This window comes from Scardinius erythrophthalmus (genome assembly GCF_964197995.2).
Source record: "Scardinius erythrophthalmus genome assembly, chromosome: 18".
NCBI classification, from domain to species: domain Eukaryota; kingdom Metazoa; phylum Chordata; class Actinopteri; order Cypriniformes; family Leuciscidae; genus Scardinius; species Scardinius erythrophthalmus.
The window spans coordinates 39,437,351-39,454,870 of NC_138238.1; positions in this window are offsets into that span (position 1 = coordinate 39,437,351).

Sequence of the window (17,520 nt, forward strand, 5' to 3'; positions counted from 1 at the left end):
CTGGTGTTTTGTGAATGTATGACCTGGTGTGGAATTGCTCGCAGTTGCTCGCCATACAGAATGTTCAGTAGGCCTACAGCTGTTACTGGAAACAGAACTTTTAACTTTTAAAACAGAGTTTTAGAATTGCCATCCAGGGTTATAATTGTCAACTAAAACTAAACATAGTAAATATAGGACAGAACACATGTTGGGTTCATTTTACCCAGCAAATTGGGTTGTTTATTTAACCCAGCACAATGGGTTGTTTCTATAGTAGGCTACTATTTTTTTTATTTTTATTTTTTTACTTACTTACTTTTTTTTTTTACATACATGAATTCATGTTTACGGATTACCTTAAATCCTTAAAACTTCCAAAATCCAAAATCTGGGGTCTGGATCTGGGTTACACCAAAACTGGGTTGTTATGTCTGACCCAGGATCTGGGTTACACCAAAACTGGGTTGTTACGTCTGACCCAGGATCTGGGTTACACAAAAACTGGGTTGTTACGTCTGACCCAGGAGCTGGGTTACACCAAAACTGGGTTGTTATGTCTGACCCAGGATCTGGGTTACACCAAAACTGGGTTGTTATGTCTGACCCAGGATCTGGGTTACACCAAAACTGGGTTGTTACGTCTGACCCAGGAGCTGGGTTACACAAAACTGGGTTGTTACGTCTGACCCAGGAGCTGGGTTACACCAAAACTGGGTTGTTACGTCTGACTCAGGAGCTGGGTTACACAAAACTGGGTTGTTACGTCTGACCCAGGAGCTGGGTTACACCAAAACTGGGTTGTTACGTCTGACCCAGGAGCTGGGTTACACAAAACCGGGTTGTTATGTCTGGCCCAGGAGCTGGGTTACACAAAAACTATCCAAACACTGAAAAAAATAACCCCATAAAATGACTCAAAAGGCTCAACCCAGGATTTGGATAGAAAAAAATAACCCAATACTTTTTAGAGTGTGAAAGCATTATTCAAGACATTTCTCCTCATATAGAATCTTTTTGGCATGAATGGTTCCTTAAAACTCAAGAATCCTATAGTTCTATATTGAACCCCATTGAACTTTTTATTCTGAGAGTATAGTATCTCAATGATGGTGAAGTAACTGTGTTGTTCATCATTCGGTTGATGTATCTGTGGCCTAGAGAGCAAAAGGCCAGGAAAGAGTGTCCAGAATGGCACAAACCCTATCAGCAAGAAGAATGTCCCAGTTTTCCCGGTGGGCCGACGTGCTTTTTGGGCTGATACATCTCATACTCATACATCATTTTTATTATTATTATTTTTTCTTTTCTTTTTTAACGGCCCATAAAATGTGTACATCGGCGGCCCATTCGTTTTGTTTTGTTTTGTTTTGTTTTGTTTTGCTTAATTGGCGGCGCTGGGTTTGTGCCGGTGTAATGCATTGGTCAAAGTCAGTGTTAGTTTTTTTTTTCTGACAGACCGGCCCATGAAACACGTAGATCAGCAGTTCATTGGTTCTTTCCTTGATTGACATTGGGCTGGCCCAATCACAACTTCAAACGAGTGAGCGAGCGTGCAGCAGTGTCAGTGTGTATCTGTCAAAATAGTCAGCGAGATGGAGAAGAAACGCAAGGAATGTGCAGAGAAATAGCGTGAAACAATAGAACCAGGCCCTTAAAGCAGACACTGTAAACTGTGTCAAAATATATGTTTTCTGCCCTTCATCAGCTCCTGTGATGATGAGGATAGTGCGGAGGATCAGGAGAGAGATGAGAAAGTGTAGAGCCTGCGGTAAGCAGAACTACTTTCAAAACACTTAGGCTATGTCATGAGTGTAGGAACCCATAACCCAGTTACAGATTATTTCCACATCTGCATAGTTGACGATTACCGCAATTCACTAGAAATTTAACGAGACGCGTTTGTAAATCATGTTTTCCGCCAAAATAAAAGCTTGATGCAGTTTGCGTCAAAATAAAAGATCATGTGCTTATCTCTTTCAAGTATAGAAATTGGTACAAAACTAATTATGAAAGTTTCCTTTATTTTTTAGTGCATTTGTTTTACAAAATATGGCTATTACTGTCATTGGATTAATATTAGGCTATAACTATTATTATGTAGTAGGTGTAATGTAAATAGACACTGTAACTAAAAGAGGTTTGAATTTTTCTTTGTTTAATTTGCTCACTGAATATGGGTTGGAGCTTTTCATTTTGAACTCTCAAAGTGCACCTGATTGATAAATTTAACATTAAAATGCACAAAATTTTCTCACAGGGGGCATGTCCCCGAACCCCCCTAGAAAGGTCGAGGTTCACCCACCATAGTTTTACCAAAAATCCTGTGAGAAACACTGGTATTGCTATGCCAATGCAGCTTATAGCTTGTTTCAGGATTCATCACTGTGGAGTATAGTTCAACTGTATTAATAAATGTCAAATTTTTACTTATTTCATCTGTTAACTCTCACTCGTTCCTATACTCACTCATTACCTGGCATTAGTGGTTTTAAGGAATAGGAGATGGTATGCATATAAAATGGGTTAAAATGTAATTTAGAAATGTAACCCAACGGCTGGGGTTGTCCCTATTTGACCCAAATTTGGGTTAAAACAACCCAGCATTTTCTTTTTGTGCGAAAATCAATTGTTTTTGAAGAAAACAGACCTCTGTGATAAAACAAAACTGACCATTTATTAATGGTAAACCTTGAATATTTTACGATCTTTGGGACAGGCAATTGGTTAATTAGATGCAGCTTAGCCATATATACTTAATGTTGACAGCTTTCTATTCTTCAGTATGTGTGTGTAGTATAGCATGGGTATGTATCACTATCACCCATAGTAGGAGGTACTTAGGTTTATGAAGAGATACAATTGCTTTATGAACAGATTTAATCTTGACAGAATGATGACAGAATTTTCATTTTTGGGTGAACAATCCCTTTAAGTAAAGTTGAATTAGGTATGCATGCAAATCTTCACATTTTTTTATACTAATAATTATTGCACTAGATCCAGTTCTCATATTCAGCTAAAAGTCTCAAGAGTATTGTCAGATTTTGGTAAATGTGCTATTTATTTTTTTGCTTCTTGGGCTTGGAATGAATTGCAAAATGTACTTAATGAGCATTTTTAAATGCATTTAAGTTTTAAAGGACTCTTGTGAATGTTTTCTTGATTGTATTTATTCATTTTGAATGAGTAATTTGTGGCATTGTTATTTCGTGACTCTCTCTGTGTGAAACTCTATGACCAGGTCTCTCTGGAAGAAGAGATAATAATATCTCAATGGGATTTCCTGGCTAAATAAAGTAGTGTTTGTTTCCACCGTCTACACTGGGTTTGTTTTGCTGTATTTGAGTTTTCACAGCAAGTAAACATCTCTGAGGAACGAGAAAGCTGGATGACAGAATTCTGTGAAATAACAGAACCTACTTTTCCATAAATCTTCACAAAAAAATCTTTGAGGCCTTTTGTGTGTGCTTGAATGCAGACGGAGCACAACAGCATTTGCAGAAACTTTACTGCATGTCTTTAATTGTAGTTTTCCCACTGGTTATGAGCGTTTGCTGTGTCACACACGCGTTCTCCCGTCCAGAGAGACGAGTTGGAGGTCAGAAAGTCCACAGTGTCCTTCATGCTCACGTCCAGATAATGAGACGATGCTGTCGCTTCATAATGCTCTAAAACGTCCTTCCAAGGTCACAACAAGAGCGGAGAGAATATATCATAACAGATTCTCACATTACTGGTCGTCAAGTGAATTTCCATCAGAAAATCTGTATTGTGTAAGTGCATATCTGCACTGAAGCTCTGATTAACTGAGTCCCCTAAAGGCACAAGTGCATTATTTACTCGTTAACTTTGACATTTCCAGCTCATATTTGTGGCTCCTTCACAGCAAGCTCATTATTACATCCCGCTATCATAGAAGCTCATTACAATAAGTATGTCATTTATCAATCTTAGGAATGGCGAGTTACAATTACAAGATGGCCTCGGAGAATGTGGAGAAACTGCATTTAAGCTTGGATTTTATAACATCGCAGATGCCTAATGGCTTAAGGTTACTAATCTGGATATGATTTATGAATCACAGTGAAACCGTGAGGACGTGTTTCTGTTTTTAAAGCAAAGTTTGAATGTATGAAGCTCAGCTCAAAGCTTCCAGTGGGCCTCAGGTGGCCGAACACACTTCCCAATCACTTCACGGATATCATCCCAGTGGGAAGGACTTTGCTATATATATCAAGGTAGGAATGTAATAAAAAATCACAGGGATGCTCAGGAAATGCAATGATTCAACAGAACACTAGAAAGAGGATTTTAAATAGTACACTAACAATGTCTGTATAATTGTTTTTGGCTTAAAGTAAATACTTTTACTCATCAAGCACACATTAAATTGATTAAAAGTGACAGAAAAAGAAATTGTTACAAAATGTTACAAAAGATTCTATTTCAGATAAATGCTGTTCTTTTGAACTTTCTATTCATCAAAGAATCCTGAAAAATAAAATGAATCACAGTTTCCACAAAAAATATGAAGTGTTTTCAACATTGATTATAATCATAAATGTTTCTTGAGCATCAAATGAAGGATCATGTGACACTGAAGACTGGAGTAATGATGCTGAAAATTCAACTTTGATCACAGGAATAAATTACAGTTTCACATTTTTCATTAAAAAAACTTTTGAACAATGTCCCTAATATTGTTCTTACGCTAAAGATATAAAAAAATGTATGCTGACTATTGATATTGTACATGTTTTTGTCAAATGTATACACGAGTTATAATAATGTGACTGCTATTGATCACTTTGGCTCTGATTTGCTGAATTTCTAAAAGAAAATGTACTCGGTTAGTAGCATAACCTCGGTTCCCTGAGAGTAAAGAGTATTGCGTACCTACGAACGGTCTCTCGTATTGCGTAGCTATACGCTATGGGAACCCATTTTAAAACGCTGTGCAATCAGCTTAACACTTCGCTCTCTTCCACTGACTAGAGGTCTCACTAGTCAGTGGAAAAACAAACAGGTTCTGAGAAGGTTCGTAAGTTGAACCAGCACCAGTGGCTCGAAGCTTGAGGTTAAAAGCAATTTCTCTTGGAAAAATTTATCCTGAGCCCAAGGCACTGCAAATGGCTGAGAAGCCAGGATCTGTGAGTCAGTAATTCGGCCTCTGATTGGGCCAGAACGAGCAAATCAACGAGCAAATCGCTGTCTCCATACACTTCGTAAATGTACGAGGTGCCAGAGACAGGCCGAATGGCAGTACTGTGTACTAATAAGCCTGCCCCTCGAAGGCGAATCTCAAGAATGGCCTGTGATGGGGGGCTATCTGGATATGAAAGCGTCTTTCAGATCCACTGACAAAAACCAATCCCCTGGGCGAATTTGCGCGAGGATTTGTTTGGTTGTCAACATCCTGAATGGCCGTCTCATGAGGGCCTTCTTCAGGTGTCCGAGGTCTAGGATGGGCCTGAGGCTGCCATCCTTCTTTGGTACGAGGAAGTAGCGGCTGTAAAAGCCTGACTCGCTCAGTGACAGGGGAACAGATTCTACAGCTCCTTTTGCCAACAGGTTTGATACTTCGGTGCGAAGGACGTGAGCCAAGCTGCTTCTCACCGTCGTCTCGACCATGGCGCGAACACGAGCGAATTGGAGCGAGTAACCTCATTTTATTGTGTTTGTTACGGCCTTTAGGCCGTGTGTGCATGTGTGTATGTATGCCAGGTGTACTGCTGCTTGTCTGTTCTCTGCAGGTCCTGTGTGCACACTTGTCTCCAGTTGGCAATCAATTAGTGTGCACACCTGTTGGCAATAAGCAGGAGAGCGGGGAGCTGGTAAAAAGGAAAGAGAACAGGCAGACTGATGCTTTAGCCGTGTGGAGAGCGGACGTCTATTCCTACAGCTTACCAGAGCTGGGTGATGCTGCAATGGCTTCGTGGAGTTCCTGCAGTAGCGTGTATCTAGTCTGACCTTTGTGCTGGGCGTTACTCTCTCAGTGGAGAGAGGGTGGTAAATACTAATGTGTTTGTTTCCTCTTCGTAGTTGTGTTGTAGTTGTTGTTCTTTTTGAGATTTACCTTTTTGTGTCTGTTGTACCTTTTGGTTAATTAATGTTGTAAATAAACACCATACTGGCTGATAAATTGGTCTCCTTTGTTCCTTCAACCCGAAATGGTTTTATTATTGTCACCAACCTCCTCCTCCTCTGGACTTTCCACTGGAGGTTCGTAACAATTTGGGGGCTCATCCGGGATTTATGTTTTCCCAAACACTTCGGGTTGTATGGAACAAAGCTGTAAGCAGTTATCGTTTCTATTGGTGTTGAAATTGTTTTGTGTGGGTTTTCACTATCCAGTCTTTCCAGAGGAGACCTTTTCCCCAGTTAGTTAGAAGTGTCTAGCTAGGCTGTTCTGCAGTCTTTCCATCAGGCACTTGGTTGTTATTTTTCCTTTTTTATTTTCGGGGCAAATCCTGGGTGGGGACGAGATCCCTGTTGGGGGTAGGTTTTCGGGGCTTCGGCCGCCGAAGTTTGCCTTTAAAGTTGCCTTGAGCCCGGCAAGCCCCAGAAGACAGTTTAGGTTAAGTTTTGGGTAGGCAGATCCTGGGGGAAGTGGTTATTCTTTGAGGAAGCTGGTGTGTGACTGCTTTATTGTGTAACCTATGCGATCTTGTTGTGGCGTGTCTGCGTACAATTGTTGTTTGTTGCTCTGTTGGTTGGTGTTTCCATTTGTGTTAGCCAGGTAGCTATTGTGGTGAGGATGGCTGCGTTTAGTTTAGAAGAGTTTGTAGCAAACCCTACGCTAGAGCAGCTGGGTGGATGTAAGAAAACTGACCTGTTTGCTATTGCTAAACATTATGGTTTTTCTGCTTCCAGTTCCCTGGTTAAAGCAGAGTTGCGAGCAGTTGTGATTGACGGGTTAGTGCAGAGTGGTGTTTTTAGTTCATTAGATTTGCCCACTGGGGTAGCAGCGAAACAATCAGGTCCGGTGGTAGAAGAGGTGGCCACGCCACATGATGTGGCCGATACATCCGGTGTAAAGCGGGGCGAGGGTAGACAGTTCACTCTGCCGAGGTATAATCCGTTAACCTCTTCTACTTCTGGAGGGGACGCGCGGATGAAGGTTCGTTTGGCTCGGCTCCATTTGGAGAGGGAGGAGCGCGAACGCGAGTACCAGTTCAGGAGGGAGTTAGATCTTAAAAAGATAGACGCTGAGTCGACCAGGGTGTTGGAGCTAAAGAAGTTGGAGGCGGAAACAGCCATAAGAATGCGTGAGTTGGAGTTGCGGTCAGCACAGTTCCCAGCCGCTGTTGCCGGTACAGTGTCATCAGGGTCTAACGCTACTGGTAATTTTGATGTAAGTAAATATATTTCTCTGGTCCCTGTTTTCCGTGAAACTGACATTGAGAGCTATTTTACTGCATTTGAACGTAATGCTGTTGCCCTGAGTTGGCCAAAAGATGTGTGGGTCATCCTGTTACAGTGTAAACTGTCAGGGAAGGCTCAGGAGGCATGCTCATCATTGTCCGTGCAAGACAGCCTCTCCTATGAAAAAGTTAAGAACGCCATCTTGCAGGTGTATGAACTAGTGCCAGAGGCGTACAGGCAACGTTTCAGGGCTCTCAGTGTAAAGCCGATGATTTCTCCTCAGTTCGCGAGTTGATGCTGTTGGAAGCGTTTAAGAACTGTGTGTCTGAAAAGATTGTCGTTTATCTCAATGAACAGAAAGTAACCACGCTGCAGCAGGCTGCTACGCTTGCTGATGAGTTTGCTTTGACGCACAAGAACACGTCTGTCAGACATTACTCGTTCTCTTATGATGATACTGTAAAGAAGCCTAGTAACACTCAGAGCATTCGTGTTAGCTCAGGGGCACAGGGGGACAAACGTTGTTTTTTTTGTCAAAAACCTGATCATCTTATTGCAGATTGTGCTCTGTATAAACGAAAGTCCCAGTCTCCAGTGGCTAAACCACCAAAAGGAGTTGGGTTGATTAAGACGGTGTCTCCCTGTGGTAGGCAGCTGGTTTTGAAAGAACCTGATGAATGCTTCAGGCCATTTATTTCCAAGGGACTGGTATCCCTCACAGGTAAACCTGAGGATCAGCGTCCAGTCACAGTGCTGAGAGATACGGGTGGCTCACGCTCATTCATTCTGGCTAGCGTACTACCATTGACTTCTCAATCTGCTTGTGACGTAGTCACAATCTGCCTGCACTGTAGTTCGGGGTATCGGGATGAGTTTTGTGCCAGCTCCTTTACATTCCATTCATGTGCAGTCCAAGCTAGCATCTGGTTTCTTTCCCGTGGCTGTTCGGTCTCGTTTTCCTGTGGATGGTGTAGATTTTATCATGGGGAATGACATTGCTGGCGGAAAAGTTTATCCAGACCTAGAGGTGGTAGATACTCCTATCTCTGAAACTGAACCTGACGAGTTGGTTCAGAAGCATCCTGAAGTGTTTTCAGCCAGTGTGTTGACTAGGGCGCAAGTTCGTAAGCAGGCCCAAGGGGTGGATCTCGCGGATTCACTATTTTCCTCTGAGCCTGATTCAGGGTGATAGGCACTAGACACGGAATGTGAAATTCCCAGCTCTTGCAACGTCTGACGAAAAATCTTGGACAGGAAATTAGTACCTTGGTCGGTCTGTACAACCTTTGGCAATCCAAAAGTAGTAAAGAATTTGATTAGAGATTTCGTGATAGCGGGAGCGGTGATGTTCCTTAATGGCACAGCCTCCGGAAAACGGGTGGACACGCACATTAGTGATGCGCGGGTCGTCTCATAACCCGCGGGCCGGGTTGGGGCGGGTAAAGAAATTGTCACTTTATTTGCGGGGCGGGTTGGGGCGGGTCATTAAAAACAAAATAAAATAAAAATCCATATATGTTGCATGCAATGTCCAGCCCATATTAAATATTTGGGAATATCAATCTAATCATATTTTTTAGTAGGTTCTTTGATAACGCCGTAGCAATGCAACTTGCGTGATTTCCCCAAACCTTTGGCGTCACGTGACACAGCCCAAGCAGCTCCCGCCGCCAGCCACAACAACAAAGACGGAGAAATAAAAGTGAAGATGGAAGATGAGGTGCGGGAGAAATTGAGGTCGGGATTTTACATAATTAAAAGAAAAAAAGGTGAATGATGAATTAGATGAATACAAACGCTGCTTTGTAAATATTGAAAATGTTTAAATCATTATCTTATTAATATGACCTGATTTATGGTTCATATTCAGAATCGTCTGTTATTGCCAGTTGGCGATGTTTCCAAGCACTTTCAGGCTGAAATAAAGGCTGTTTTCATTTACATTACAATGCCTAATATGTCTATTTAATGTTCGCGGGTGCGGGGCGGGGCGGGTTGTAAAAATAGATACAGTAGTGCGGGGCGGGCTGGGGCGGGCCAAATAATTTCATAAAAGCGGGACCCGCGGGTTGGAAAAAAAGCCGACCCGCGCATCACTAACGCACATTACCGTTAACATAAACTGGTTCCCTGACTTAGTCCTAGGCAAGGGACCAATACAATCCACAATAACATGCCCGAAGGGTTCTCCAACAGCAGGAATTGGATCTCGCGGATTCACTATTTTCCTCTGCGTTAAGGGAGGACCAGCTGCCCTCTAGTGGAGAGGCAGAGAACGGTCCTGTAAAGGGTCTTGCAAGTGTCACCCCCTCTGTCACTGTCTTCAAGAAAACATTGCCATTAACCCGTGAAGTCCTTGTCGAGGCTCAAAAGAGTGATCTCACCCTGGCTAAATGTTTTGCTATAGCTGAGTGTGATGCTAGTGGGTGTTCAAGTCAGCAGCGTTTTTTATTGAGGATGGGGTGTTGATGCGTAAGTGGGTTCCTCGGGGTGGGAGGGTAGATGATCTGACTGAGGGTTGTGACACTGTTTATCAGGTTGTAGTACCAGCGGGATGGCGTCAGTACGTGCTAGGGTTAGCACATGAACATTTGTGGTCGGGCCATCTAGGTGTCACCAAAACTTACCATCGTGTGCTCGAGCATTTTTTCTGGCCAGGCATTAAGGCAGATGTAACGCATTATTGTAAAACTTGCAGTACATGCCAAATCGTTGGTAAACCTAATCAGGTTGTGCCTTCTGCCCCGCTGCATCCAATTCCTGCTGTTGGAGAACCCTTCGAGCATGTTATTGTGGATTGTATTGGTCCCTTGCCTAGGACTAAGTCAGGGAACCAGTTTATGTTAACGGTAATGTGCGTGTCCACCCGTTTTCCGGAGGCTGTGCCATTAAGGAACATCACCGCTCCCGCTATCACGAAATCTCTAATCAAATTCTTTACTACTTTTGGATTGCCAAAGGTTGTACAGACCGACCAAGGTACTAATTTTCTGTCCAAGATTTTTCGTCAGACGTTGCAAGAGCTGGGAAGTTCACATTCCGTGTCTAGTGCCTATCACCCTGAATCACAAGGTGCACTTGAGCGTTGGCACCAGACGCTTAAGTCCACGTTAAAGAAATTCTGTTATGATACAGAAAGAGACTGGGATGAAGGTGTGCCGTACGTGCTTTTTGCAGTTCGTAATGCTAAGCAAGAGTCTTTGGGGTTCAGTCCGACTGAACTTGTGTTTGGTCATAGTGTGCGAGGACCACTGAAGGTATTGAAGGAGCAGTTGGTGTCTGAATCCTTGCCGAAGGTTAATGTATTGGATTTTGTATCCCGGAACAGGGAGCGACTGCACCGTGCCACCTCCTTGGCAAAGAAGGCTCTGGCTCTGTCACAAGAAGGCATGAAGCAGCGGTTCGACAGACAAACGGTTGAACGGCAATTTAAACCAGGTGAACAAGTGTTGGTTTTGCTGCCTGTGCTCGGCGCTGCCCTTACTGCTCGTTTTTCAGGACCCTATGTGGTGGAAAACAAAGTGTCGGAAACTGATTACATCATTCACACACCTGACCGTAAAAGAAAGAAACGCCTGTGTCACGTTAATATGTTAAAGTCTTATCATTCCAGAGAAGCGGCTCAGAGGAAGAACGAAGAAACTCCGGAGACTGCTGCTTTAGGCGACACCATTGCTTCCTTGGTTTGTGACGGGGCAGAACCTGACGATGGGTTATCAGGGCTCGGTGAAGGTCATCAGGGTGGTAGGTTGCCCAATTCTGAGCTCTTGTCCGACCTAGAGACACATTTGTCATACCTCTCCCCAGATCAGCGTGATGATGTAATGTTGTTTATAAATTCACATCTCTCTCTGTTTAGCGATGTGCCATCCCAGACCACTGTAATGTGTCATGATATCAACATTGGCACAGCGGCCCCAATAAAGCAGCATGCCTATCGTTGTCCGCTGGCTAAGAGAGAGATGATGAAAAAGGAAGTTGATTACCTAATACGAAATGGGTTAGCCAGGCCCAGCTGTAGTCCGTGGAGTTCCCCATGTTTACTTACTCCTAAGTCTGACGGTACACTGCGTTTTTGCACGGATTTTCGGATTTTTCACTGACAGTCCCAGACTTGTTCCCTTTGCCCAGGATGGAGGACTGCATTGATAGTATTGGTCCCGCGGAGTATATCACTAAGTTAGATTTGCTGAAGGGGTACTGGCAGGTGCCATTAACCCCTCGGGCCTCTGATATCTCTGCGTTTGTAACCCCTGACCACTTCATGCAGTATACGGTTATGGCCTTTGGGCTGAGAAATGCACCAGCAACGTTCCAGCGCCTGATGCATATAGTATTAGGGACTGTACCAAATTGCAATGTTTACCTAGATGACGTGGTAGTGTACACAGACGACTGGACTAGTCACGTGTCAATTTTGACCGAGGTGTTCCAGAGGTTGACGGCAGCATCACTGACACTGAACTTAGCGAAGTGCGAGTTTGGAAAGGCCATCGTGACGTACTTGGGTAAGCAGGTGGGCCATGGCCAGGTCTGCCCTGTTGACGCCAAGGTTACTGCGGTGCTAGCCTACCCAGCCCCCACGACCAGACGTGAGCTCCGTCGGTTTCTTGGTATGGCTGGGTATTACAGGTGTTTTTGCAAAAACTTCTCTGTAGTCGTCGCACCCCTGACTAGTTTGTGGAGTCCCACTGTGCCGTTTGTGTGGACGGACGAGTGTCAACATGCTTTTGAAGCAGTGAAATCTCTCCTCTGTTGTGCCCCTGTCCTGGCTGCGCCAAACTTCTCTCTCCCCTTTAAGCTCGAGGTTGACGCGAGTGCCACCGGCGCTGGTGCTGTGCTGTTGCAAGATGGAGAAGGAGATGTGTGTCATCCGGTTAGCTATTTCTCTGTCAAGTTTAAGAAACACCAGCTAAATTACTCTACGATAGAGAAAGAGACCCTCGCATTGCTGCTTGCTTTGCAGCATTTTGAAGTTTATGTTGGTTATAACCCCTCTCCAGTTGTTATATTTACAGATCATAACCCTCTGGTTTTCTTGTCCCAAATGTATAACCACAACCAACGCCTGATGAGGTGGGCTTTGTTGGTGCAGGGTTACAACTTGGAGATCCGTCATAAGAAGGGAGCTGACAATGTGATAGCCGACGCATTGTCTCGCGGGTGAGAGATTTTTCCTATTCCCTATTCATCCGGGGTGTGTGGGGGGGTGAGTTTGGGTGGTAGTGTTTTTGTTTTGTTTTGTCTATAGTTGGATTTTATGGGGGGGAGTGTTACGGCCTTTAGGCCGTGTGTGCATGTGTGTATGTATGCCAGGTGTACTGCTGCTTGTCTGTTCTCTGCAGGTCCTGTGTGCACACTTGTCTCCAGTTGGCAATCAATTAGTGTGCACACCTGTTGGCAATAAGCAGGAGAGCGGGGAGCTGGTAAAAAGGAAAGAGAACAGACAGACTGATGCTTTAGCCGTGTGGAGAGCGGACGTCTATTCCTACAGCTTACCAGAGCTGGGTGATGCTGCAATGGCTTCGTGGAGTTCCTGCAGTAGCGTGTATCTAGTCTGACCTTTGTGCTGGGCGTTACTCTCTCAGTGGAGAGAGGGTGGTAAATACTAATGTGTTTGTTTCCTCTTCGTAGTTGTGTTGTAGTTGTTGTTCTTTTTGAGATTTACCTTTTTGTGTCTGTTGTACCTTTTGGTTAATTAATGTTGTAAATAAACACCATACTGGCTGATAAATTGGTCTCCTTTGTTCCTTCAACCCGAAATGGTTTTATTATTGTCACCAACCTCCTCCTCCTCTGGACTTTCCACTGGAGGTTCGTAACAGTGTTCATTACCCATTCCGACACATCGGGGATGGCTGCCCAGGCCTCGGCCCGATTGGCTAGGGGTTGAATGAAGTTTGGGGTCGGGCCGCCATGCAAAGGGGACCCGGCCACTCAGATGTTGTGAGTTAGAAAAATGCTCTTTTTATGCTCTATTACCCCTCTTCCACCAAGGCAGTGCTGGTGCCGGTTCGGAGCCGGTGTCTACTCGTGAACCAGTTCTTTGTGTTTCGACAGCAAAAGAACCGGTTCTCGGCCAGGAAAATTGGTTCCAAAGCGGCACCAACTCTTTGCTGGACTAGAACCGTTCTTTTACCACGTCATGCTTACGTCGGGGGCTGGGGGCGGGTTATTGTTGAACTTCTTCTCGAACGTAACCTCCGTCTATAGTAATCCAGACGAGCAGCACAAATGTGTTCTAAACATCTTCTTCTGAACCCAATATAGGATCGCAAAGCCAGGAGAAACATTTGCAGAAAGACGATGGAGTCCAACATTGTAATTGTTATGCCTGAAGTTGGTGCAAGCGTTTCTGGGAAAGCTACGTACACAGTGATATAACGACGTCGTTCGCTGGGCTCTCTAGTCAGTGGAAAAACAAACAGGTTCTAAGAAGGTTCGTAAGTTGAACCAGCACCAGTTCCGAACCAGTTCTTTTTTGGTGGAAAAGGGGTATATTTGGGTTGCTGACAAAACAGTGTTTGTTTGCAGGGGTGCGTGTTTTAGAACGGGCCCATTGACTGCAGTATGAACATCTCCAGTCGCCTGAACTGAAGCGGGGACTGGGAGAAGTGTGCAAGCTCTTTTCGAGGGTGGTCCAGCCGCAGCGGGACTCACACCCTTCATGTCCATCCTGTCGTGCCACTAGGAAGGCTTTCGAGGCTCAGGGTCCAACACAATCCTGACGCTCTGGGAACGAATAGCGCTTTGCTGGAGAGGGTGGTGCTTTCTTCCCGAGGCCGAACTGGAGCGTTTCGGCAAGAAGTGACGCATGGTCTGCGACGCCTTCTGTGCTTCGGTGAAGCGCTCGGAGAAGCCCTTCACAGCAGGACCGAAGAGGCCAGTGTTAGAGACTGGAGAGTCCAGAAAAGCAGTCTTTGTCTGCGTCTTTAATCTCCGTCAGATTTAGCAAGAGGTGGCGCTCTAGCACAATCAAACTGGCCATACTCCTTCCAATACCCTGGGCGGTGGTTTTAGTGGCACGCAGGGCTAGATCAGTGGCACTGTGCAGGTCCCTAAAAGCCTCGGGGTTAGGTCCAGACTCGTCCATGGAGCGGAGGAGTTTAGAGGAGCAGAGGGTTCTAGCGTGGAGACCGGGAGGCCGCTGAGCTGCTTGCTGCTGGTCGTTTGTTCCGCGACTGGGGCTCGTCGACGGGCGAAGGCTTCTTAGCAGGAGGAACAGCGAAGTGAAGGAGATCAAATCTGATTCCTATGGCGAAATGGTCCGTTAATGGTCCATGCTGAAGCACCATGATTGGTTCGCGCGTCAGCCGATTCGCCATAGGTTCTTGCAGTTCCCGCAGCACAGCCAATGAGCGCGCTAGTCAGCTCTGCTCTGTTCTCGCTGTACAGCTGCACTGTGTTTTAAAATAAAGGCTTCAATATTCTCAAGAGTTTTCCCATAGCATATATCTACGCAATGCGAGAGACCGTTCTCAAAAAGGACCCATCACTATGTGTTAATAATCTGAGTGCATTAACTCTTTCACATCCACATGTAATTCATTGATCCAGGGATGTGGCTTTAAATGCTTCCTCTTCAAACCCTCCAGATCAAAATCATCCACCCACATCATATGCATTCATCAAAACAATCATTTTTTAGCAAACAACTCATTTTATAAATATTTTACAAAATTCAGTGTTCATCAGAGGGTCCAAGGCCCCAGGACTTTTGTCACACTTGAACCACGAATACACACACACAAACATTTTTTTAATGGATTCGAGGAGTTTTGTGTTTGAAATTTTAAAAAGTAACAAATCCTTCCCTCGCGGGTCAATTTGATCCCTTTAGGAATGAAAGGAATGCGAGGAATGCTAAAATTGCTTAAAATTCAAACTAAAAATGCAAAAACTTGCCAAAAAATTATTTTATAATGTTGACATGTGTATCTGAATGCACACTGAAATAAAATAAGCTTTTTGGACAAAAAGTATAATTTGAGGGCTTCGGGTCATTTTGACCCACTCGGGAAAGATTACAAAGTGCGAGGAGAGGATGAGGGTTAAAGTGTTTTGTCTGGTCATTGTTTGTCGATCAGTCCTCATGTGTCTCTGACCGTCTGATCTTCTTCTCGGTCACTGATAACATGCATTGTTTATCATCTCTTCCCAGTCCTTAATCCAGGCCGATTTACATGGAGTGTGTGTTTGCCAAGGGCTTTTAACCCTGTTATTCATGAGTGCAGCTGTCATGACTCACATCACTGCACAGAATAATAATTTCATTGTGTGTATAAACATTCGGTCAGTACAAAACAGAAAGAAAGAAAGCAAACACAAAAAAGTTTATAGCTCGAGGCCTCGAGGCATAAAGAGGTGGATCAGCATCTGATTTGCATATTTTTGTGAATTATACTTTCACAGCCTTTACAATTAGGTAGCCTATTTTTTGTGTTAGAAAAATGTATTTTGTTACACTTTAGATTAGTAGTAGACTGTTAGGTTAGGGTTTGGGTTAGAATAATTGTTATGTGGAAGCAGGAGAGAACCCAAACGCAAACAGTGTGCAGACATTAACACGGTTTTATTTAGACAAAAATGGGAAAACAAAACCCACGAGGGGGCAAAACAAGACAGGACCAACTATACTAGACTAACAAGACAAGACTAAGACTCCAACAAAAAACTGAACAATAAACTAACAGCTAAGACAGGATCAAACTCAGACAAGACTTTTCTCTGGACACAGTACTCACAGGTTGATATCACATCAGGTATCACATAAGATATAACAATGAACGAGCACAGGACAGCAAACACCAGGGGATAAAATAGGGAGAAACTAATGAGGGAAACAGGTGACGGCGATGATACAATAATGATAACAAGATGAGATAAAAAGGGGGCGGGGTTACATGACGAGACAACGCAAGCACACAGCCAAACAAAAGGCCATGTGCTTACACACAAAACATGGGCCTGTCATGATCCTGCCTCAAGACCAGGGAAAATCAGAGACAAGGCAGAATCATGACAGAACCCCTCCCTTAAGGAGCGGCTTCCAGACGCTCCCTAAGGGAACACTAAACACGTGACATGACGGACTGAGACATAGACACAAACCAACAAAACATGACAAAAACCAACAACGGCAAACATGAATAAACAATAGCAGGGTTGGGGTGAAAAATCAAAAACAACAGACAAGGCAGAGGAGGTGGAGACAACACAGAGTTCATGGGGGGCAGTCCAGGGTGGATGGGTGGACTAGGGGTCTTGGGTGGACAGGACGATGGCTGAGGGCGAGGGGTCCGGGCAGACTTGGATGGGGACACACGAGGAACAGTCTTAGGGGAAACAGACCGGGGTGAAGTGATGACAGGGGTGTCCGGGGAAACAAACAGAGGTCGGGTGACAGCTGGGACAGGACTGGACACAGACATCCTCCTGTCTGCTGGGACAGGACTGGACACATCTGCTGGGACAGGACTGGACACATCTGCTGGGACAGGGCTGGACACATCTGCTGGGACAGGGCTGGACACATCTGCTGGGACAGGGCTGGACACATCTGCTGGGACAGGGCTGGACACATCTGCTGGGACAGGGCTGGACACATCTGCTGGGACAGGGCTGGACACATCTGCTGGGACAGGGCTGGACACATCTGCTGGGACAGGGCTGGACACACCAGCTGGGACAGGCATCTCCAGAATCTTGGCTAGACTGGACAGATACTCAGACAAGGCTCTTGCAGCGATGACAATCAGCATCTCGTGGCTCGCTGAAACCGACCGCAAAACAGCCTTAGCAGCTGAATCAGCCGCTGCTCTCTCTGCAGCACTTACGACTGCAGACTCGGGAACAGCACTTGCAGTAGCGGGCTCTGGAACAGCACCTGGGACAGCGCCTGCAGTAGCGGGCTCTGGAACAGCACCTGGGAGAGCACTTGCAGTAGCGGGCTCTGGAACAGCGCTTGCAGTAGCGGGCTCTGGAACAGCGCTTGCAGAAGCTGGCTCTGGAACAGCGCTTGCAGAAGCTGGCTCTGGAACAGCGCTTGCAGAAGCTGGCTCTGGAACAGCGCTTGCAGAAGCTGGCTCTGGAACAGCGCTTGCAGAAGCTGGCTCTGGAACAGCGCTTGCAGAAGCTGGCTCTGGAACAGCGCTTGCCGTGGCGGGCTCAGGA